Source organism: Microtus oregoni, unplaced genomic scaffold (assembly GCF_018167655.1).
Source record: "Microtus oregoni isolate MIOR12 unplaced genomic scaffold, Mior012 000003F_ref0000135, whole genome shotgun sequence".
Taxonomy (NCBI): Eukaryota; Metazoa; Chordata; class Mammalia; order Rodentia; family Cricetidae; genus Microtus; species Microtus oregoni.
In genome coordinates, this window is record NW_024543062.1 from 9,551,768 (window position 1) to 9,575,539 (window position 23,772).

Here is a 23,772-nt window from a genome sequence, read left to right on the forward strand (position 1 = left end):
AGCAAAACCAGGTGGGACAGAACTGGCTCGCGGTCACATCCCTGAGCACCTTCCGTCATAGCTAGGGGGTCTAGAGCATCCTTTCAGCAGGGCTGTCGATGCACAACGCAGTGAGACCCCATGTCAAAGCAGAAAGTAAGACAGGGATGGTGGCATGCATACTACATGCACCGTACATATATAGTGGCCAGGGCATGATCTGAAACGCCCAGTGGAGGAAAAGAAAATGGACTGCAGAGACGCCTGGAAGAGCTTGATTGTGGTTCACAGGGGAGAGAGGCACTGGGTTTTACTCTTAAGAACCCCAGTCTCCCCTGGAGGAACTCTTAAATCCCCTTACTTCTGCTCGAACCCCAGAAATCACAGTGCTTGTAGTTTGATAGGTGTGTGTGTGTGTGTGTGGGGGGGGGGGGTGTCTAACAACCAAGACAGGCTTTCTCCAGAAGATATCTAGGGAGACTGGCAGATGGGATGTCTCGATATTGCCCCATTCTGGGATGGGAGCTTCTAGGCTTGGGTATGCAAGCCCTGGATTTTATTTTGTTTGACCTTTAACTCAGGATTTGCCCCTGCCTCAGTCCCCTGAATGGAGGACTCATGGGTATGAGTCACATGCCCAGCTGCCTGGGGTTTATTCTGGTGTAGGTGTTGTGTCGCCAGTGAATGGGCCTGCATCTATCCTCTTAAGGTCCCCAGGAGCGCTGAAGACTTCTGAGTTTAGGTAGGAGGATAAAAGGTGGTCAGGGCAACAAAGTCAGAGAGCAGGGGCGTGGCTCAACATTAGAGCTCCTGCCTAGAATCCCCCAGTGAGGGGTTGGGGTGTGGCTCAGTGGTAGAGCCCCTGCCTAGAATCCCCCAGTGAGGGGCTAGGGTGTGGCTCAGTGGTAGAGCCCCTGCCTAGAATCCCCCAGTAAGGGGCTGGGGTGTGGCTCAGTGGTAGAGCCCCTGCCTAGAATCCCCCAGTGAGGGGCTGGGGTGTGGCTCAGTAGTAGAGCACCTGCCTAGAATCCCCCAGTAAGGGGCTGGGGTGTGGCTCAGTGGTAGAGCACCTGCCTAGAATCCCCCAGTGAAGGGCTGGGGTGTGGCTCAGTGGTAGAGCACCTGCCTAGAATCCCCCAATGAGGGGCTGGGGTGTGACTCAGCGGTAGAGCACCTGAATAGAATCCCCAGTGAGGGGCTGGGGTGTGACTCAGTGGTAGAGCACTTGGCTGGCATTCAGGAGGCCTTGAGTTGAATCCCAGGAGTTTGGGAGAGCATTGAGAGTAAGCCTGGAGTAGCTGTGCATGGTGGCACACACCTGGAATCCCAGCTCAGAGACTGAGGCAGGAAGCTAACAGGTTCCAATGATAGTCGTGCCTGTCAGAGCTCAGCCCTGTGGCCTGGATGCCCAGGTTCCTGGGGAACACTTGTTTGGATGCCCATGAGTCCTTCCTGACTTTGTCAATGCTCCGCCTTAGTTACCTTTTCTGAACTTAACCATTTCATCCTAGTTGGCTCTGTTCCTAGTTTTCATCCCCAACTTGCCATCCAGTAACCAAACCTAGCATTTCTGATCATCTGCCAGTCCCCCATCCTGTTCCCACACTCTTGTCTCTGGTTAAGGACTGTTGAGACTTTGGGCTAACTGTATAAACCTCAGCTTTTCAGGTTGGAGGGGGTGTGGCTCAGTGGTAGAGCCCCTGCCTAGAATCCCCCAGTGAGGGGTTGGGGTGTGGCTCAGTGGTAGAGCACCTGCTTAGAATCTCTCAGTGAGGGGTTGGGGTGTGGATCAGTGGTAGAGCCCCTGCCTGGAATCCCCCTGTGACGGGCTGGGGTGTGGCTCAGTGGTAGAGCACCTGCTTAGAATCTCTCAGTGAGGGGCTGGGATGTGGCTCAGTGGTAGAACACCTGCCTAGAATCCTCCAGTGAGGGGCTGGGTGTGGCTCAGCTGGAAGAGTGCTTGTATATTATGTATGAGGTCCTGGGTCTCTTGGCAGCATCACATAACCTGGGCATTTTGGTGCACACATGTAATCCCAACCAACCTTTGGAATATGAAGGCTGGAAAACCAGAAGTTCAATGTTAACCTTGGTTACATAGGGAGTTTGGGGTCAGCCTAGGTTACATGAGACTGTCTTCAAAAAATAAAATAAGAACATAAGCTCTTCTTTTCTGTTCTAGGAATTATAGCCAGCTCACAAGGCAGTGAGCTGTCCAGTCCATTAGAGTCACACAGCATTAGGTGGATGAAGGTAGACTGGGTTAGGGCTGAGCCTGGTGGGGGGAGGGGTTGCAATGGTGTCCTGAAGAGAACCTTGGTAAGATAAAAAAGTAGATTATTGAATCTCCTTTTAAAAGGCAACTACTAGTTTTGATTAATAAGGAAATGCAGGTTAGTAGTTAATCACCTAGTAAAATTGAACTTGTAGTCACATTAGATATGTTTTCAAGGTCAAGCAAAGATATATTTTAAACAGGTCATCCTCAAACACTTCAAAGATCCACAGAATATGGCTCACCAAGACAGGATACATATGAAGTATTTTCTCTGAAATTGTCAAATGCAAATGGACTAGACATTGTTGATGTAGTTATTGCCTATGTATATTGAATATAGTCATTGTACTTATAGTTTTTCTTATATTACTTATGGCCTTCTTTTTAATTTTAGACAAAAAGGGAAAATGTAGTGGCATTTCATATGCATTTTAATAACTAAAGCTTGCTGGGCAGTGGTGGCGCATGCCTTTAATCCCAGCATTTGGGAGGCAGAGGCAGGCGGATCTCTGGTGAGTTCAAGGCCAGCCTAGTGTATAAGAGCTAGTTCCAAGGCAGGCTTCAAAGCTACAGAGAAAAACCCTGTCTCATAGATATAGATGGATAGAGCAAGTTTACCTGAAGATTAGGAAAGTAAAACAGCCACACTGGCCAGCCTTACAGACCAGGCAGCAATAACACACACCTTTAATCCCAGTGGCCACACTAGTTTGCTATCGAAACCAGGTGGTAGTGGGGCACGCCCTTAATCCCAGCACTAGAGAGGATTATAAAATGGGAGGAGACAGCGCTCAGTCTCATTCTGTGGTTTCCGGGAGGCAGGATTACCCATTTTCAGACTGAGGTAGAGGTAAGAGCCAGTGGCTGGCTGCTTTGCTTTTCTGATCTTCAGGTTGGACCCCAGTATCTGTCTCTGAGGTTTTATTAATTGTACTTCAAACCTTGGATGATTCGGCCTAGCGGTTAGAATTTGTGTAGATGGGACAGGAGCTGGAGTGTGTTCAGATAGAGGTGGGGGCAGGGTCAGCAGGACACAGGGCCAGATGACTATAGAGAATGTCTGAAGTGGATTCGGATTGTGGAAGAGACCAGACTGAGGGAGAAGGGCTTATAGTCCGGCCTGCTGCAGCTGAGGCCAAGAGAGCCCTCAGATAACTAACGCATAGATTAAGTTCTGTTTGTGGATAGGAAAACAGGCTGTGGTGGGTAGGTGCCTACAATGCCTAGACTCTCATGTGGAATTGGAAGCCGAGTGTCCTGATCTGCCCGGAATAGGAATAGCCTTTCTGGGGCTCTGTGGGTAGAAGGGCAGGCCGCAGTGGGAGGGGCAGCCTACTCAGAAGGGAGAGTTCTCACCCACCCCACCCCCCAGCCAGCGCCCAGGGTTAGATCATCCCGGAGCCTTTGGCTGTTTTCCATTCAGCCTTCATTTCCCGACATGAAAGGACCTGATACCCCTCCACCTCCTAGATCTTCTCAGAAGGCCTGTTTACGTCTGGCAAGGGGGGAGGGGTCTCCAGAGACACCATCCTGGGCCTCCCACCACAACCTCGCCCCTGGGGCTGGCACTGCCCCAAATCTGGCTTCTCTGCACTGCATCCTAAGATCCATCCTGTCCTGGAATGAATGTATTGGTTGGTATACCAGTGTGAATAAGCATGAATCTGCCACTGGGAACCAGGGTCCCCTGGGCTTCCGGCTGAATGATAGGGTGGCATGTCCCACTCTGTGCCCCTTGTATGTGGCAGGGAACAGAGAGGACAGGGAGAGTTGATGTCAGAGTGACGGAGGGGGCGGGGCAGCACTTGGTGATATCACAGTTGCTCAGTAACCAGCGCTCAGGGTAGCCTAGCCTGCCAGCCGCTGTGCACGTGGCCTCACCTACAGCCCTCACCTTGGCCAGAACTGTTGATACCCTTTTGCTGTGTGGTAGCTGAGGCAAGGAGGGTATTGGCAAGGTGAGGGCTGTGCCTCTGAGCCTCATCCCAACCCCTCACTGGGGGATTCTAGGCAGGTGCTTTACCACTGAGCCACGCCCCTAGCCTCTCACTGGGGGATTCTAGGCAGGTGCTTTACCACTGAGCCACGCCCCTAGCCTCTCACTGGGGGATTCTAGGCAAGAGCTCTAACTCCGAACCACACCCAAGCCCCTCGTTGTGGAATTTTAGACAGGTTCTCTGTAGTTGAGCCATGCCCTTAGCCCCGTGCTGGGGGATGCCAGGCAGTTGTTAGTGTTTGCAGGGGGGTTTGATGTGCCAACACTGGCACCCTCTACTTCCTCGCCTACCAGTTATTCAGTTGCCCCGATACAACCATTTAAGCTGAGGATGGATCATCTGTATAATGATGACCCCATGAGATCATCGGGCCTAGAGCTGGGGCTGCGGCTCCATTGATAGGGTGCTTGCCTTATATGCAGGAAGCCTGGATTCCATCCCCAGCACCATGTAAGCTAAGTGTGGCCCATACACCTGTGGTCCCAGCCCTGGTAACGGGGAGGCAGGAGGATCAGGACTTCAAGGTCATTTTTAGCTTTGTTGCAAGTTGGGAGGCCAACCTGCACTCGTTAAGATCCTACCTTAGACGAGCAAGCAAGCAAAGTTCATTGACTTACTGCCTTCAACATGTCTTAGTTTGTTGATGTGTGTATCTTGGGTGTGCACACAGTGCAGGAATTGACCAACAATGCTTTTCTTCCAATCTGTTGTGGTTACCCCTTGATGTGTGGCTGCTTATAGAGCACCTACTGTATACCAGACACTGTCGCTGGCTCCCTCTGTCAGCAGTGGACAGAACAAAAAGGGAGATCTCTCACCACATCACGCTTTTGGGTCGGACCGCCACACTGGCCTTCCCATCAGATGGAACATACCAGAAACTGACCATGGGGTGGGGATCCTGTATTGGCCTTTGAGATGGTCATCTGCGTTTCTAACCAGTGTCGGGACCTGTGGAAAGGGTGCGGAGTCTGGGTGTCACACTGCACGTGGGTCCTCAACCTTGTGTGTGTGAGGAGTCAGGATATATGACCCTTTACCTGGGGTAGTATGTCCATTTGACCCTGCTTTCCTTCTGAAACAAGGAAGCTAATTAGAGCCCATTCCGTGTCTCTTTCTTACCACACTCCCCCAGCCTCCACCTTCCACTCTGTCTGCTTCTCAGCACCCCACCTCACCCCCCGCCTCCGTACTGTCTTGGTGTCCTTCCTGACCTTTGACCTGCCTCCCCGCTAGGGTGTCAGTGGCCAGCCTTCTTAACCTCCCCATAACACCTTCTCTGTTTTCTCTCTTGTCTGTTGCCTGCTCTTCCACCTCTTGCCGTCCACTTGAGGTCTCTGTACCCTGCCTGTCTCTCAGATCTTGTCTCTCCAGTCCGGGTACCCAGCCCCACAATCCCTTAACCTACATGGGCCTTGGGCAACCTTCACCCAGTAGGGCCCAGCTCCTTCCATTCCTGCTGTCTTTCTTTCCCAGGGTATGGGCATCCATGTGGACATCTGAGTTGTATGTCTGAGATTGGTCTCAATGTCTCCTCCTCAGCACTCTGTGCCCCCAAATCACTTCTTTGATATTTTCCTATCTGCTGCAGGCTTGGCCTAATCCCCACTTCTCAAACTCCAGCTGTGACCCTGGGGGCAGCATTCCATCTGCCATAACCCCTCACCCTGTGGGCACTGTACCTGCTTTGAGCCCTTCTACTGTGACTTCTGTTTGCTTGAATGTCCTTGGTCCAAGGGCCTTAAGGCCGACTAGTGTCTTCACCTACCACTTCCTGCTCCTCCCCTCAGCACTGGCATCCCTGATCCCCACCTCACTCACTTGCCCAGCCTCCAGCCAAGGCCACTGTCCTGCTCAACCCTGGCCGCGACACGTGGGCGGCCCAGCCTGGCGGCTGGGTTTCCTGGGCAGCCAGTCATTTGGCAAGCCTTCAAAGTCTGCTCAGCTCTGTGGCCTGGGAGGTGGGTACTTTGGGCTGGGGTGGGGCAGGCGTCCCCCTTGATGACTGCATTGCTGAGGTCAGCTCTGGCATCATCTCCTTTGGGGAGCCACTCCCCCCACCCCGTTGCCTCCCATGGTTCTGTGCTTCTTGGTTGTCACTAATTTTGTCTTTTGAGGGTTCTTGTTTGTTTTGATCTTTGTTTTATTTTTGAGGCAAGCTCTTATGTAGTTCAGGCTGCCTTCAAGCAGGCCTGGTTTATGCATTGCTGGTGACTGAGCCCGGGGCTTTGCGCAGCAAAGCATGCTGGAACGTATCCACCAACTGAGCTACATTCCTACTTCATATCCGTGCCTCGGATAGAAGTCGGAGTAAAAGGGATAGGTGTTGCTGTGCATGCCTGTAATCCCAGGGCTGGGGAGACGGAGGCAGGAAAATCAGGAGTTCAAAGTCATCCTCAGCTACACAGCAAGTTTGTAGCTATGGTTCAGTTGGTCGAGCGCTCGCCCCGGCTCCCATCTTTAACACTGCATAAGTTGGTGGTGACACATGCCTGTACTCTGGTATTTGGGGGGTTGAAGTGGAAGGACCAGGAGTCAGAGTCATCTTTAGCTATCTCTAGAATTAGAGGCCAGCCTGGGCTGATGGAGACCCTGCCTCAAAAAAACAAAAACAACAAAACAAACAAAAAGCAAAAACAAAAACTGGTTTTAATATTAGTAATCTATTTTCCTAGCACTGAGATGTCTGTCCCTTTCCAGCCTGAAGCCCAAGCATGCAGGGGTGGTGTGTGTGAGCTGCTGGTTGTGTCCCTGTGTTGTGTGCATGACCAGTTCCATCTTGTGTGTGTGCAAGTTCGCAGAGGCTGTGGCTGTGGGAAGTCCTATGTTTGGACACCTGGGCAGACGACCCCCTTTCTGAGCCAGGGGCTTGTCCCATCCCCCAGCTGCCCCAGGAGAGGCCTCTGCTGCCTGGAGATTAGTCTCCAAGGCCACGCTGCCAGTTGCCATAGGCACTCAGGTCCCAGATAGCACTGTGATTTCTCATCCTGGTCACGCAGGCGGCTGCCAGTGTCGCCTGCCAGGAGCCAGGCTTTAAATAACTGGCGGAAACCTGACCCTCCAAAGAAACTGTCTACCGAGGCCTGGCCTATCCACCTAGGGGCAGGCTGCGGGCAGTGGCACCAGGGCCTCTCCTGGGGGCTTGTAGCAACATGACAGAGGGTTCCTTTGGGGAAATCTAAGCCTCAGTACACAGGAGGGAACTCAGAGTCCTGCCTTGAGACTCTGAGCCTTGCACTTGAGGATTGTGTAGCCCACCGCCCAGGATGCTGGCTTTCTAAGGAGGAGGGACTTCTCACAGCCAGCCCTGAAACACAGCCCTGTCCCCCCAGCTCCCCTGCCCTACAATTACTAGAAAGTGGTGTGAATGCTGGACCGGAAAGCCGGTACTTGCTTCCTGGCCTGGGCTTTGCCTCAGGGCCCCTTTCCTGCCCCGAGGGCGAGGCATTTCTGCTGGGTGCTTGCTTGTTTTTTTTTTGTTTTTAATTTTTAAATATTTACTTTCAACATGCTTTTTAAAAATCCCTTTTATCTATTTTTGCGTACGTGTATATATGTGGAGGTCAAAGGACAGCTTTCAGGATGGGTTCTCTTCCTTCTGCCATGTGGGTCCTGGGGATCGTACCCATGTCCTGCGGCTTTGGAGCCAAGTGCCCTTACCAGCTGAGCCGTCTCCCAGACCCTTTTGAAGTGCCCGTCTTTGCCTCCAAAAGTAATAAAGCAACCCCTTAAATAATTTACAAAGCAGAAAACAGTATAAAGAAGGACATGCCAGGTGTGCGGTGATGCCTGTGACCCACCATTTCAGAGGTGGACCGGGGAGGATCAGGGCATCCGCAGCTACTTAGTAAGTTAGAGGCCATCCCTGGCTATAAGAAACCCAGCCGGCGGGGGTGGGGTGGGGGTGGGGGTGTGTGTGCCTGGGGACGGAGCTCTGTTGGTGGAGTGCTCACACTCGGCTGGGCTGATTGAGTGCTCACACTCAGCTGGGCTAGTGGAGTGCTCACACTCGGCTGGGCTGATTGAGTGCTCACACTCAGCTGGGCTAGTGGAGTGCTCACACTCGGCTGGGCTGGTGGAGTGCTCACACTCGGCTGGGCTGATTGAGTGCTCACACTCGGCTGGGCTAGTGGAGTGCTCACACTCGCCTGGGCTGGTGGAGTGTTCACACTCACACAGCCCTCCTTGGGTTCTGTTCCCAGCACCATGTAAACTGATCCTGGCAACACACACCTGCAGTCCTAGCTCTTGGGTCAGGAGGATGAGAGTTCAAGGTCACTCTTAACTACTTAGTGAGTTTGAGGCTAGCCCCAGCTGCTTTAGATTCCGTCTCACGGGGTGGGGGTGGGGGGACTTGGGCAGGACATGGTGGCATGTGCCTGGCATCCTAGCTACCAAGCAGGTGGAACACAAGTCTAGGGTTAGCCTGTGTGATTTAATAAGATCCTGTTTAAAAGTAAAGTAAAATGAAAAATATTATTTATTCCAAGTAATGACCGTAACTATATGTGTGTGTTTGTTGCTTGTTTTATTTGTTTTTCTTTTTCTTTTTCTTTTTTTTTTTTTTTGGTTTTTTTCGAGACAGGGTTTCTCTGTGGCTTTGGAGCCTGTCCTGGAACTAGCTCTGTAGACCAGGCTGGTCTCGAACTCACAGAGATCCGCCTGCCTCTGCCTCTCGAGTGCTGGGATTAAAGGCGTGCGCCACCATCGCCCAGCAAATATTTATTATGTATACAATATTCTGTCTGTATCTCTGCAAGCCAGAAGAGGGCACCAGACCTCATTACAGATGGTTGGTGAGCCACCATGTGGTTGCTGGGAATTGAACTCAGGACCTTTGGAAGAGCAGGCAATACTCTTAACCACTGAGCCATCTCTCCAGCACCTTTGTTTTTCAAGACTGGTTGGTTTTCTCTGAGTAGTCCTGGCTGTCCTGGGCCAGGCTGGCTTCAAACTCACAGAGATCTGCCTGCCTTTTCCTCCGGATTGTTGGGCTTAAAGGCCTGTCCCCCCCACCGCTCAGCAATAACAATAATTTTGCAAATCAGACCCAACTCACTGTTTGCTATCTCCTGCTCTTCACTGTTTAGATACCGTTTGTCTCTTCCTTTTCACGTGTGTCATGTGGTGTCTGTGCACGTGGGCATGCTTGTTGACATGTGTAGGTATGCACATGCGTGGAGTGACCCAAGTCGATGTTGGAAGCCTCTCTTCATTTGTCGTCCACTTTGTTCACTGAGGCAGGGTCTGTCAGTCAAACCCAGAGCTCGCTGACATGGCTTCTAACCTGCTCCGTGGATCCCTTGTCTCTGCCTTCTGTGGCTAGAATTACAGGTGGGCCACCATGCCCCTCGGCATCTACATGGGTCCTCTTAACAGGCACTGTGACCACTGAGCCATCTCCCCAAACATTTAACTTGTAGGCTGGAGGGGAACTCCCAGTCACAGCCCACCTTGATTGTGTGTGTATGTGTGTGTGCCTTGGCACCGGTATGAAGGTCAGAGGACGACCTCATGATTGGTTCTCTCTTCCATTGTTTTGAGGCAGGGTCTCTGTTATTTCACTACTGGGTCCTCCAGGCTAGCTGTCCCATAGTTTCCAAGGATTCTCTTAGTCTCTCTGTCTGTCTCTCCACCGACATACGGGGATTACAGGCAGACATGCTACTGCGTGGGGCTCTTTCAGGGCTCCTCAGGCTTGTGCGGCAAGAACTTTACAACACCAAACCATCTCCTTGTTCTGAGACGCGGTCTCTCACTGGCCTGGGACTTATCAGTTCAGCTAGGCTGTCTGTCCAGTGAGCCCCAGGAATCTTTCTGTCTCTGCCTCCTCAACATTGAGGCACCGCCACACCTAGCTTGTTTTCACGTGGGTGCTGGAGATGAAACGAAGATCCTCGTAAGCCCGAGCCATCTTGCCGTCTCCCTCGCTGTCTGACTCCGGATGCCACGGTTTGACCTGGCTTTGAACTCTGTATAGCGTGAACTTTCGCACCTGGAATCTTTCTTCATCATTTCGACATCCAGCCCTGGTGTTGCGTGAGGCTGAGGCGGAGGCTGGGCTGCCTATCTGATGTGTTTTCCAGTAGCTGGGGCTCCAGGGAACAGACGAGGAGGACTGTGCTGAAACCACAATCTCGGAGGTTTGTTTCTCTAAAAGATCTAGCCTGCTTGCCCACGAAAGTATGTCACCATGCGTGGTAGGGCAAACCTGTGATCCCAGTCCTTGGGATACTGAGGCAGGGGATTAAATTCAAGGCTATGCCTGGGCTACATAGTGAGACCCTGTCTCAGAAGTCTGTAGGCTGTGGGGCTGGTTAGATGGCTCAGAGGGTAATGGTGCGTGCCAGGAAACTTGGCAAACTGAGTTTGACCCACATGGTGGAAGGAGACCTTGACTCCTGAGAGTTATTCTGTGACCTCCACATACTTGATCTGGCAGCCCCCTTCCCCAATAGACTGATAAATGTAAAAGCAAAATTAAAAAACAGCCATAGCCTGAAGCAGGAATTGCCATAAGGTGGAGGCCAGCCAGGGTGCCATAGGGAGATATTGTCTCAAAAACAAAACAGCTATGTTATAGATGAAGTGCCATGGTGGAGGACATGCCTGGAATCCCCCAGTGAGGGACTCGGAGTGTGGCTCAGTGGTAGAGCACCTGCCTAGGACCCCCCTCCCCAGGGACTCGGTGCGGCTCACTGGTGCACACTGGCCTCTTAAGAACAGGTCCTGGTTTCTTCACTAGTATCAAAGGAAGAAAGGAAAAAAAATTCCAGAATTTGCATTTGCAAGTGGCGTAACCTATGCTCGTGGGGTAGGACTCAACATCAGAGGCCTGGTGTGACCCCGGGTAAGGATGCGGAGGTCTTGGGACATAGTCTGTCCCTGCTGGACCTTCATGGAAGTGGTGGAATAAAGGGCCCATCTGTCCCTAAACAGAGGACATTGTGAGAACATACTTAGCAGTGCTGAGAGATGGGTTTCTTTCTTTAAAAAATTAGTTTTATTTATTTTGTTTTAGAGAGAGAGTGTGTGTGTGTGTGAGGGATTGAGAGAGAGAGAGGTCAAAAGGCAACCTCCTGGAGTCCGCTGTTTCCTGCCATGTGAGTGTCCCTAGGAGTTGAACTCGGGTCATTAGGCTTTAGTGGCACCCGCCATTCCTCCTGAGCCATCCCTGGCCCCAGAGGTGGTTCTTTCCTCCTCTCCTTTTCCCCCCTCCTCCTTCCTCTCCTCCTCCCTTATTTTTGGAGATAGGGAATGCCACACTGCCCTAGAACTCCCTGTGTGGAGGATGACCTTGAACTCCCTCGCCCCTGAGAGCTGGCATTTGTGGCAAGCTTGCTTGCAGCAGCAGCACGCTTGGATAAGAGGTGTTTTTCTAAATCGGTTGAAATTTTCTTTTCGCATCTTATTTACCAACTTGGCTCACTGAGGAGAGGAAATGTGAGCTATTGTGACCTTGGCCATGTTTTTCCTGGGCTCAGCTATATATAAATGCCAGGCTCTCCTTGGGACAGAGACCGTCTTTTGTGCTTATTTTAATTTTTTACATTTTAATTTATTTTAGTTTATTGTGTGTGCATGTGTGTGCACCTGTACGTTTGTGTGTGTTTATGCTCCTAGGTGTGCCGTGCATGCACGTAGAAGCCGGAGGACTATTTGGGAGAGTCAATTCTCTCCTCCTATGTGGGTCTCTGAGATCAAATAGGAGTCGTTAGGCTTGGTGACATGTGCCTTCACCCACTGAGCCATCTCACGAGCCCTGTCTGTCCAACCTGGGCTACTACCCCCGGAACATTGGGTTCCTTGAACTGCGGGAATACCAGCGTCTCCAATAATTCTCTCTGCGTGGTATGTGCAAACTCGGAACCTCAAGAGCTAGAAATCCTGGACTTGGGGAGACAGTGGGTGGGTCTCTGTAGTCTCAGATGTCGGCCAAGGGATGCTTTGGGGAGCTGCTAGAGCTGAGAGTGCCCAGGAAGTGTTTGGGCTCCTGTCTTAGGTGTGTTCCTCAGTTGTGGCTGTGTGATTGTCTTTATCTTGTAGAACTGACATGCTGAAGCCAGGCGTGGTAGTACACACCTCTGGGCCCCTCTTGGGAAGCTGAGGCAGGTGGAATGAGAGTTCAGAATCTAGGAGACTTACTGAGACTGTATCTCATCCCCGGCTATACCATACTAGACATGCCTGAAGCTAAGCAGTGTTGGACCTGGTTAGTACTTGGATGGGAGACCATAGCTTTTGTTCTGTTTTTTTTTTTTTGTTTGTTTGTCTTTTTCGAGACAGGGTTTCTCTGTGTTGCTTTGGAGCCTGTCCTGGAACTAGCTCTTGTAGACCAGGCTGGCCTCCAACTCAGAGAGATCCGCCTGCCTCTGCATCCCGAGTGCTGGGATTAAAGGCGTGCGCCAATCACCGCTCGGCAGGAGACCCTATTTTAGGGGATATCTTTGTGTACGCGTACCTGCAGGTGTCCACGGAGTCCAGAAGAGGGTGTCAGGTGCCACGGACCTGGAGGTAGAGGTGGCTTTGTGTCACCTAACAGAACCACTGGGAACTGAATTTGGGTCCACTGCCAGAACAAGTGTCTTACCTGCTGTGTCACCTCTCCAGCCCCCCCTCATCTCCTGTTTTAGAAACAGAGGCTGTTACTAGGACCTGCAACTCACCAATTAGTCTAGACTGACTGGCCAGTGCGCCCCAGAGATCTCCCTATCTCTGCCTGCCCCGTGCTGAGACAGGCTACCACCAATCCCTTACAGAGATGTTGTGAAATGAACTCCAGTCTGTATGCTTGTGTGGCAAACACTTTACTAAATTAGCCCGTCACCCTATCCCCTCAAAAAATATCTTTAAATGATAAGCCAGGTGAGGACTGGCAAGATGGCTCAGTGGGTAAAGGCACCTGCCGCCAAACCTGACAACCTGAGCTTGACCCCTAGAATCCACTGCCTAGTGGGAGGAGACCATGAGCGAACTGAAAGTTGCCCTCTGACCTCCACAGGTGCACTGTGGTATGTTTGTGTGCACACACAAATAAATGCAATAAAAAAATTTTTGTTTTCAAAATGAACCAAAGAAGCTGGGTGTGTTGGCAACTGAAGAAAAAGGCGAAATTGAGCAAAGCGCCTGCATTCACCTCTCGATTTCCCAGCTGCCTCCTGCTCCTGGCGCCATCATGGACTGTGTTCCTCCAAACTGTGTGTCCAAATGAACTCTTCCCTCACTGGCTTCTTGTATGGTATTTTAATTAAGTAATTTTTGAAGCAGGCTCTCACTGTGTAGCCCTGGCTGCCTTGGAACTCCCAAGAGGCAGGCGGATCTCTGTGAGTTCGAGGCCAGCCTGGTCTACTAGAGCTAGTTTCAGGACAGGCTCCAAAGCTATAGAGAAACCGTCTCGAAAAACCAAATAAATAAATATAATAACAAAGGTATCAATTTATGTGGACTTTGCCAGCATGTATGTATGTGTACCACATGTGTGCCTGGCACCTTCAGAGGTCTGAAGAATGTATTAGACCCCTTGGAACTGGAGTTACTGATGACTGTGAGCTGCCACGTGGGTGCTAGGAACCAAACCCAGGTCCTCTGCAAGAGTAACAAGTGCTCCTGACTACTTTGTCATCCATCCAACCATCCTGGTCACATGGCTTATTTTCCCCCTTAGGCTCCTGTGAACGGGTTGCAGCGGATAGAGGTGTCTGGGTGTCTTTGGGACTCGTCTGCTGTCTCCATTATCAGAAAGGGTCTTCTGCATGGTGTTGACCCAAGGAGATGCCCATCAGCCTCTTATCTGGTGTTTGGAGCCTGAGCATGTTGCTGGATGTCTAACAAGAGGGATCTATGGTTTGTGCACACTCTAGAAACTAGTTCACTGAAGACCTGGCCCCTGCTCAGGGCAGTTCAAGGGCAGCTCACAACACAGGCTTCAAGCTCTCTGGCTACGAACCGGAAGTGGACTGTGTGTCTACTGTGAAATGAACCAGGAGACAAACGTCTGGTGCTGGGATTCAAACTCAGGACCTTGTGAATACTAGGCAAGTATTCTACCACCAAGCCTCTAGCAACCTTTTTAATTTTTTAAATTTAATTATTTTAGACAGAGCCTCCTTTTGTAGCCCAGGCAGATCTAGAACTTGCTACCTAGCTGTGGATAACCTTGAACAACCCCCCGCCCCCACCCTTTAGCCTCCCCAAACAGGGTTTTTCTGTAACAGCCCTGGTTGTCCTGGAACTTGATTTGTAGAGCAGGGTTGTCTTGAACTCAGCTGAGATCACCCCCCCCCACCCGAGTTCTGGGACTAAAGAAAGGTGTACGCCCACGCCACCGCTGCCCAGATAACCTTGAACTTCTTCCCAACCTTGAATTTTTTTTTTTTTAATTTTATGTGCATTGGTGTGAGGATGTCAAATCCCCAGGAACTGGAGTTACAGACAGCTGTGAGCTGCCACTGAAAGACACCCCCCCCATGTGGGGAGACTCTCACTCAAGTCTCAGGATAACACGACCCCCCAGGAGCTCATGAGAGACCCTCCTTGCTGCTATCACACGAGGTTTATTGACAGGACAGGATCCAGTGCCCTGGGACCGAAAATCATTTCCCACGCAGGGGTAGAGAGTTCGACCCCGAGTAGTAGGAATAAGGGGTATTTAAGGGAAGAAACCATAACCCAGTAATCCAAAGAGGGTAGGGAGGGCAGCACTGGAAAATTCCGAAAATAAACAGTGATCATTGAAAAATTCCGAAAATACCAGTTATAATCACAAGGGGGTAACTCCCTGTTTCTCAAGATTATAATCTAACTTTATCTTCAGCTATTTCCTGAAACAGAGTCACTCAACTGGCTAATCTAGATTTTTGATTCTTCTCTCCCTGCTTAGATTTTTTTGGCTTTATTTTTCTGCTAGAGGGGTCTGGATTTATCCCGGTCTTTCACCACGTGGGTCCTGGGAACTGAATCCAGGCCTCTGGAAGAGCAGCCAGTGCTTTTAGCCAGTCTCTCAACCTTAAACTTCTTGATCTTCCTGCCTCTGCCTTGAGAGATAGAATTTTAGGCCTGTGCTACCACATCTGGTTTATGGGGTGCTAAGGAAGGAGCCTGGGGTGCTGCACATAGGCAAACACTTTACTCACTGTACCCTGGAAGGTCCCCCTTTTGCCCCCAGCACCCAGACATTGCTGATTGTAAGATCCCCTCAGGCAATAGTGCCTGGAGCTGACAGGAGAGGGAGGCCAGGCTGTGGACTGCAACCTTCTCCCAGCTAAGGGTGGAGCAGAGACTGGGTTCTGGAATGCAGGGCCCTGGGCAATTCCATACCCTCTGGGCAGCCCACAGGACAGGAAATGGAGCCTGTGGGTTGCTGGGGGGAAAACAGAATTCTTCTCCCCAAGGCCGGATGGTAGACACTGCCTTTTGTTTGTTCTCTCGGGCTTCTTTTTGGAGAAACACTAGCATATGGTGGCGGCTGGTGCGGAGGCAGTGTTTGGGTGGTGTGTGTGCTTGACTTTGCCTTTTGCGTGCTCGCTTGGGAGTTTTCTTCCCCGCGTTGGCTCCCAGCATCTGCTCAGCTGGTCCACAGGACAGTGACATTGAGTCAGAGAACTTTTCCCAGGGTCCGGAAAAATCTAGGTCTCCCCAGTGACTATTGTGGGGTTTCCACTGGGGAAGAGATAAGAATTTAGTCACGGACCCAGACCTTTAATCTGCAGAGTTCTGAGCTGCTGGGACCTGACCATGTAGAGTGGTTCTGTTGAGGAGGGGATGGGCACAGTGCAGGAACCTTAAGAATGGTCCTGAGGCTGCAACAAGAAAACAAGCCAAACCCTTGAGACCACAAAGAACATCTCAGATTTGGGATTTCCTTGGATTTTGGGATATTTGTGTCTAATCGTAAAATACCTTGGGGATGGGGCTCAAGCCTGAACAAGAAATTGGTTCCTGTTGCACCTCGACCTTGTGCACGTAACCTGAAGGTAATTTGATTTTAAATTTGATTTTTATTATTTTTAATTATGAATGTATATATGGATGGGTCTGCGCACATGTGTGCAGGTACCTCGGTAAATCAGAGGCTTAGAATTAAAGGTGGTTGTGAGCCACCCAGTGTGGGTCCTGGGAACTGAATTTGGGTCCTTTGGAAGAACAGTACCTGCTATTAATCACTGAGCCATCTCTCCATCCCCGTGACTTAAAAATAGTTTTTTCCCCCTTTATTATATTTTTCTCATATCAGGGTGTGGAGGGGACAGGCATGTGCCATGTTCAGCTTGCTGGAGGTGATTCTCGAGTGTGCCATGGACAACTTGGGTGATTCTTGTCTTGCATCATATGAGTCCTAAGGATTGAACTCAGGTTGGCGGAAATGGTGGCAGTTGCTTTTACCTGTTGAGCCATCTCCCTAGTCTATAATTTGATTTTAACGTTTTTATTTATTTATTTTTTTGTTTGTTTATTCTTACTTTGGGAGTTTCTCAGATCGGCTCTTATGTAGTCTATACTGGCCTTGAACATGCTATATATCTCTGACTGGTTTTGAAGTGTGTGTGTGTGTGTGTGTGTGTAGTCCAGAGGTTGATGTCATGATGTCTTCCCCGGTTGTGTTTCCCCCTCATAGTTTTGAGACAGGGTCTCTCACTGAACCTGGAGTTTGCTGCTCTCTGCTAGTTTGGCTGGCTAGGACCCTCCTGGGACTTGCCAGTCTGTGCCTACCAGAACTGGGGTTCTAGTATGCTGCCAAACACACCTGGCTTTTCTATGGATGCCGGGGATCAAAACTCAGACCTTATGTTTGCATACCTTGCAATTTATCCAGGTAGCGTGGCTATCTTGAAGGTAATTTTTATGACTCTTTTCCCATGTCTCCGTAATGTTACAAGAGGTCCAGGGTGGAATTCTCTTGGGGCAGCCTATCATCTCTCAGAGTTTTGGATTTTAGATTATGGGTTTTCAGATGTGGGAGCCCCAACTTGTAAACCTAGCACCCCCATACAGCAGAAACTGTATCATCACCCCTGTGGAGGCCAGAAGTTCAAACCCATGCGTTGGCAGAGCTCGCTCCCTCTGGTGGGTCCTGGATGTTCACTCCTTCCCTCTCCAGCCTTTGGTGGTGGTGCTGGGTCCAAGGTTTTAGTCCATGGTCAGCTGGCTCCTTTGATTTGGATCTGAGGTGAGGTCGAGCTTTGTGGTCCTGGGAGCATGAGGTGGGGAGGGATGGTGGTGACAGAGGAGGAGGTGGCTACTTGCCTTATGGCATCTAGGAAGCCGGGAAGGGGGTGGGAGTTGCAGGGGGGGAGAGAGAGAGGAAAAGAAATGAAACAAAATACACCCATCAAGTCCAGTCCCCAGTGACCCATTTCCTCCGACTAAGCCCTGCTCGTCAGCACTGAGTCATCTGTGTATTGCCCTCATGACCCAATCACTTTTCAGTAGTATCACCAGCTAGGGACCAGGCCTCCAATACACAAGGTTTAGGGGAGATACAGCACCTTTCATTCTGTTCAAAGCTACCCTCCTGAGAAAGGGTCTCACGGTGTACCCCTTTGTGTCCTGGACTGGACTGTGAAGACCAGGTTGGCCTCAAACTCAGAGATCTATCTGCTCCTGCCTTCTGAGTGCTGGGATTCAAGGCATTGAGTGTCACGATGCCTGGTGGGCAAAGGTATCAGTAACCATAGAACATGTATCCGGGTGTGGCTGATCCAGCATTTAGAAGAGAGCCAGGTGCTCTGAGATCCGCCGGCCTCCCTCTCCTCCCCTCTTCTGCTGGCTAGTCTTATGCTATGCTGGCCAGTGCCCACAGCTGGGTGAGCCCTGGGGCCATCTGCCGAGGCTGTACTTCTTTGGCATTGACTGTCTTGACTTAGGGTCCCTTGGGTATCCTCTGTTCTGTGGCTCCACCCCCTGATCTCTGCAATACTTGTCTTCCTTCTGTTCTCTTCCAGTTGGGATGTACTTTGTATTTTCATTTTACTCTGTGTGTGTGTGTGTGTGTGTGTTTATTTTTGTTTTTGTTTTTGTTTTTTTTTTTAAGACAGGGTTTCTCAGTATATAGGGAGCCACTCCTGGACCTCACTCTGTAGACCAGGCTGGTCTCGAACTAACAAAGATCCGCCTGCCTCTGCCTACCAAGTGCTGGGATTAAAGGCGTGTGCCACCACTGCCCGGCTATGTTTACATTTTAATTGAAGTTTTTTTTTTTACATCATTTTTATTTATTTACACCATGTTTATTTATTTGTGGTGTGTGTGTGTGCGCGCGCGTGCATGGGCACTTGCGGGCATTGCCCTTGCTCAGGCATACATACTCATGCAGAAGCTGTTAGGATTATGCTGGCCTGGCCTGCCCTGTCACCTGGCTGAATGAACCCAGGCAGTACCCTAGCCAGCCCAGGGGCCTATGCAGGTGCAAAGGTCCCTTTAAGAGAAGCCCCGCCCACTTCCAATCACTCTAACCACCGAGGCAAACTCGTCTAGGGGTGTGTATGGCCCTTTTCTCTCTCTTTCTCTCTCTCTGTCTCTCTGTTCCCCCCTACCCTCTAAATAAACTCTATACCCAAGCTCTCTTTGCATGGCATACTCTGTTTCCCGCCCGCATTCCTCACGCGTGGGACCCACCAAGGTCTCTCCCGGGCTGTATCTTACAGAAGCCCAGCAGGGTATCAAGTGTCTTCCATTCCTCTCCGTGAGACAGGGTCTCTCACTGAACCAGAAGCTGGCCATTTTGGCTAGGCGTGCTAAACAGCTAGCGCTTGGGCTCCCTCTGTCTTGACACCCCCCCCCCCACTTTTTCCCTGATAGGGTTTCTCAGTGTAGTCCTGGCCGTCCTGGAACTAACTCTGTAGACCAGGCTGGTCTCAAACGCACGGAGACTGTCTTGATCTTATAATGCTGGTGCCCCCGGCATGCGCAGGCATGCAGCCATGCTCAGCTTTTTAATGTAGGTGCTGGGGGAGTTGAACTCTCCAGTAGTTATTATTACTACAGAAGTTAGGCAGAGGCAGGCGGATCTCTGTGAGTTCGAGGCCAGCCTGGTCTACGAGCAAGTTCCCGGACAGGCTCCAAAGCTACACAGAAACCCTGTCTCAAAAAAACAAAACAAAAAACCAACCCAACAAAAATGTCTATTGGCGTGGTCATTGTTTGGGTCTTGTTTAGACAACAAGATTATGCTGGTATGATGGGTGTGACTTCCCTGTCAATTCTAGAAGACATGATCTCCCAGAAAACCTCATGGTCCTCTGGCTCTTACAGTCTCTGTCCCCTCTTTTGCCCCGTTTCCTGAGTTCTTGGGGCCGGGCATCCCAGGATCAGTTCTCTGCATTTTGACCAGTGGTGGTTTTCTGTAGTAGCCTCCAACTTTTTCTTTTAATTAAAAAAAAAAAAAAATCCCAACCTGGTGGTGGTGGCACATGCCTTTAATCCTGGAGGCAGGGGCAGATGGATCTCTACGAGTTCGAGGCCAGCCTGGTCTACAGAGTGAGTTCCAGGGCAGGCAGTGGTACACAGAGAAACCTGTTTCGGGGAAAAAAACAAAAACCAAAATAAAAGCGAAGACAGGGTTGTGAGCGCAAGGCTGAGCTGTGGGCTTGCTGGGCCATCAAGCCTGTGTCTGAGGAAGGAGTGAACCAAAAGGCAGCGAGTGGCCGACCCAGGCCTGGAGACCCATGCAGAAGGAAGTGGGCGGGGGAGCCGTTTCCACAGTGCCTGCCTGGACAATGAGGGTGTTGGATTTTTTTTCTTTAAACGTTTTTGTATTATGTGTGCGTGTGCACATGTGTGCACTCTCATGCTTGCGGTGTCCCTGCATGTGTGTGGCGGTCAGAGACAACGTGATGGCAGCGCTTGCTACCATTTTGAGTCTTGGAGAGTCGGCTCGGGTTTTCAGGCTTGGCGGCAAGCACATGTACCAACAGTGGCACCATCTTTCCCGTCCTACAGTCTCACTGTGTAACCAGGGTAACCTGAAACTCACCATCCTCCTGCCTCAACCTTCTAAGGGCTAGGATTGCAGGCAAACCAAACCAGGCTTTCGCATCTCTTCTGCTGGTCCTCTCCCCTCCCCTGGGACTTCCCTGTTTTCCATCCCTTAACGCTAAGTAAAAATCTGTTTTTTTTTTAAACTTTACCTGCCTTATTTATTGATTACTTAGTGTTGGGTGCATGCATGCACATGCTGTGACTTATGCATGTGGAGCTCAGAGGAACTGGCTGTCTCCTTCCACTATGCAAATCCAGGGGATGAAACCTGGCAGGTTGGCAGCAGGTGCCTTTACCCACATCGAGCCATCTCGCCAGCCCCATTTTCCCCTTTCATTTGGCCCTGCTTTTACTAATAAATAGACTTACACTTATGTGCTCCTGGTATACCTGGGCCTGGGGCTTTTCTTGGCTCCTACATCGCACAGGCAACTTCCCAAGTGCCTCCGCTGGACTCTTGGAGACAGAGGGTCCAGTAAGTCCAGCTAGGGCCAGGATGCAGGATAGCCTACAGCCCAGCTCCCTTCCATCTCCTTAATCCTCTGGCTCGGAGTCCCTGGTTCTAAGTAGATTAGGACCTTGGCCAGAAGGAGTCAGGGCAGTCTGGAGCAGACTGGAGGTCAAGAGTGTGCCAACTATTGCTGCTTGCCTGGCGCTGATCTGATTTAGGTCTGGGCAGCCGGGCTGCTGGAGACACAGAGTTTTTCTGGGAATGGCCCAAGGGCTCAAAGGAGTAGCTGGCAGCTGAGGCTGAGGGCTGGCTGTACAGGAAGCCTCAGGCTCCCTGGCAGGCAGATCTCTTGGCTAGGGACAGTTATACAGTAGACCCCAAACCCTCAGCAGGGTGATCTAGGGCCATAGAATGGCCAAGACAGAGCCACCAGCCGCCTCTTTTTCAGTGCATCCTCTCCATGGCCAGTTTCCTATGGCCTTGAGTGACCGGTCTGCTGATGTGTACTCTATGTCTCGCTGTCTCTTTTCCTTCCTTCCTTTCTTCCTTCCTTCCTTCCTTCCTTCCTTCCAAAATTATTTCCAAGGCAGGGTTTCTCTTTGTTAAACCTTTGGCTGCCCTGGAACTCGCTTTGTAGACCAGGCTGGAATCGAACTCACAGAGATCCGCCTGCCTCTGCCTCCTGAGTGCTGAGATTAAAGGCCTGCACCATTACATCTGACAGTTTTTTTTATATTACAGTAAATTTATTTGATACACGTCTCTTTATTTCACCTGACAGTTTTTTATTGTCTTTGTTACTTGTTTTGAGATGGTCTCATGTAGCCAGACTAACCACAGACTCATTGTGTAGTCAGTGACGTCTTTGAATTCTTTACCATCCTGCCTCTGTTTTCTGTGTGCTTGGAATTACAGGTGTACACTACCTGACTTGGCTTATGTATTGATTTATTAACTTATTTTTGTGGTTCTAGGGATGGAATTCAGGGCCTTGAACTTTCTAGGCTCTAATGTAATATGCCACACAGCCCCTCACTGGGGGATTCTAGGCAGGTGCTCTACCACTGAGCCACACCCCAGCCCCTCACTGGGGGATTCTAGGCAGGTGCTCTACCACTGAGCCACACCCCAGCCCCTCACTGGGGGATTCTAGGCAGGTAGTTTACTGCTGAGCTGTATACACAGCCTTCTTATAATAATTTTTTGTTGCTGTTATTGGAAACAGAATTCCACTGAGGTTCTCAGGATGACTTGAACTCATTCTGTAGTGCAAGTTAACCATGAACTTGAGATGCTCCTGTTCGGCCTTCTGAGTAGTTGAAATATCAGGGTGGGCCAGTAGGCCTTGCTAAAACCATTTGTTTTATTTTTTTCCCCCTGTACTTTTACTTATCTGTATGTGTGCATGTATGTGTATGCGCGCCCACCAACCGCCACATGCCTGTGGAGGTCAGAGGATAACTTGCTAGAGTCAGTTCCCTCCTACTACTGTGTGGCCCCCAGGGGGTCTACTCAGGTCCTTAGTAAGTACCTTTCCTCTCTGAGCCATTTTATTTCACTGGCCCTAAAACCATTTTTTTTTTTTCCTGTAGCCTGAGCCAGTCCTGGGTCCAGAGCTGTGTTCTCTGTTCTGTTTTTAATGATCTGGTGTTTCAGTTACATTTTTTTACCCACATATGACACCTGCTATTTTGAGGTTCCCACCACACTGCAACCAGGCTTGGCCTGGTGGGTGTCTGGGATTCTGTGCCTGGTCCGTTGAATACATCAGACAGTGAATTGGGCCCTGAGGGTCAGCCGTGGTGGGCAGACACAGTTTTGTCCCTTGTAGAGTTTATAGCCTGGGAGTCAGTGGTCGTGGCAGTAGACATCCTAGGCTTGGTGCCCTTTTAAGCTGTGGGTCTGGAGAGCCCTGCCGCCCAGCTTTCCCTACCCCACCCAGTGAGAGTCTAGAATCTCTGTTGACAGGTGGCAGACAGGTGGTAAACAGGGTGTGGAATCTACAGAGCTATCCATGATGACACACCCAGCCAGGGTCCTTAGAGGGCTCTGGGGAACAAGCTTCGAGTGTCCTGCCCCGCCCCTGCTCCTGCCCCTTGCCTCCTTTTGCTTGGGTTATGAGAGGCCCCTAAGCTCAGAGGCCGCCTGTGGGAACCCCTATCCTATCCCTAGGGACAGTCCTGGAAGAACAGGATCAAGCCAGCCACCAGCAGTCAGCAGCAATCACGTCTTCGCATTTAGGCTTGAGCGAGGCAAAGAGGCACAGAAGGAGCTCTGTGGAGCCCCTGTGAGTTGGGACAAAGTCCTTTCCTGGGGAATCCCTAGTTGAGGAAGTGACCTGTGCTCTGTCTGCTGTGGCCGTCCATCCACACCTGCTCCAAGCCCACGTCCCACATCCAGGAAATAGACTCAGGCTTCAAGGCAGTGGCCTTGATCTGGGCACTGGTGACCAAGCCCAGAGGTGTGTACAGAACCGTAGAGGGCAATGCCAGCCTCGCCATGGATGAGCCTGTCAGGTGCCTTTCCGACAGGGCTGGTTAAGGGATGTGGACACCGGCCAGTCGTCCCAGTCTGTGTTTGACAGGTGGGAGAGAGCAAGAACAAGAGTCCAAACAGCCCAAGCTGCAAAGTAAGGAAGGCCTGTTCAACACACGGGGTGGGAGGGTGCCGTGGAGGGTGTGTGAGCAGCAGGCTGTGACTAGAGTTTCTACATGGAAAACACTGGCAATTAGGACCCATCTGGCAGGCTAGGGTGCTCATTGGCTCGCTTTGGTTATGGATTGAATACCTGGGGGACCGTTCCTTGGAGCACAACCCTCAACTGTGTTGCGCTTGTGTCTTTTCATGGAGAGACATAACCAAACATCTGCCTCTGGAGGGTACTGACAACAGACTGAGGAGAGAATTCCATCCTAGGCTAGCTTGGTGAGGGAGGGAGGGAGGGAATGAAGGAGGGAGGGAGGGGGAAGGGAGGGAGGGAGGGAGGGAGGGAGGGAGGGAGGGAGTTTTGCTTACTTACAGAAGCGTAGATGTCCTTGTTATTGTTGTGAGGAGACACATCCAATAAGATGACTTATAGAGGAAAAGCATTC

The 23,772-nt window shown here is 50.8% G+C and overlaps 1 protein-coding gene across 13 annotated transcripts in view; it reads left to right on the forward strand.

Annotated features, from left to right (window-relative positions):
• Gtf2ird1 (GTF2I repeat domain containing 1) overlaps nt 1–23,772 on the forward strand; it is a 91,246-nt gene that overhangs the window by 11,822 nt on the left and 55,652 nt on the right. Inside the window, exon 2 of one of the 13 annotated variants that reach the window (XM_041648305.1) lies at nt 13,919–14,288. The exons of 11 other annotated variants lie outside the window; for them this stretch is intronic. The gene's annotated coding sequence lies outside the window, so the exon portion shown is untranslated. Of the gene's footprint in view, nt 1–13,918; nt 14,289–23,287; nt 23,310–23,772 lie in introns of those variants that run through there. One more of the 13 variants, XM_041648306.1, reaches the window with a different exon arrangement.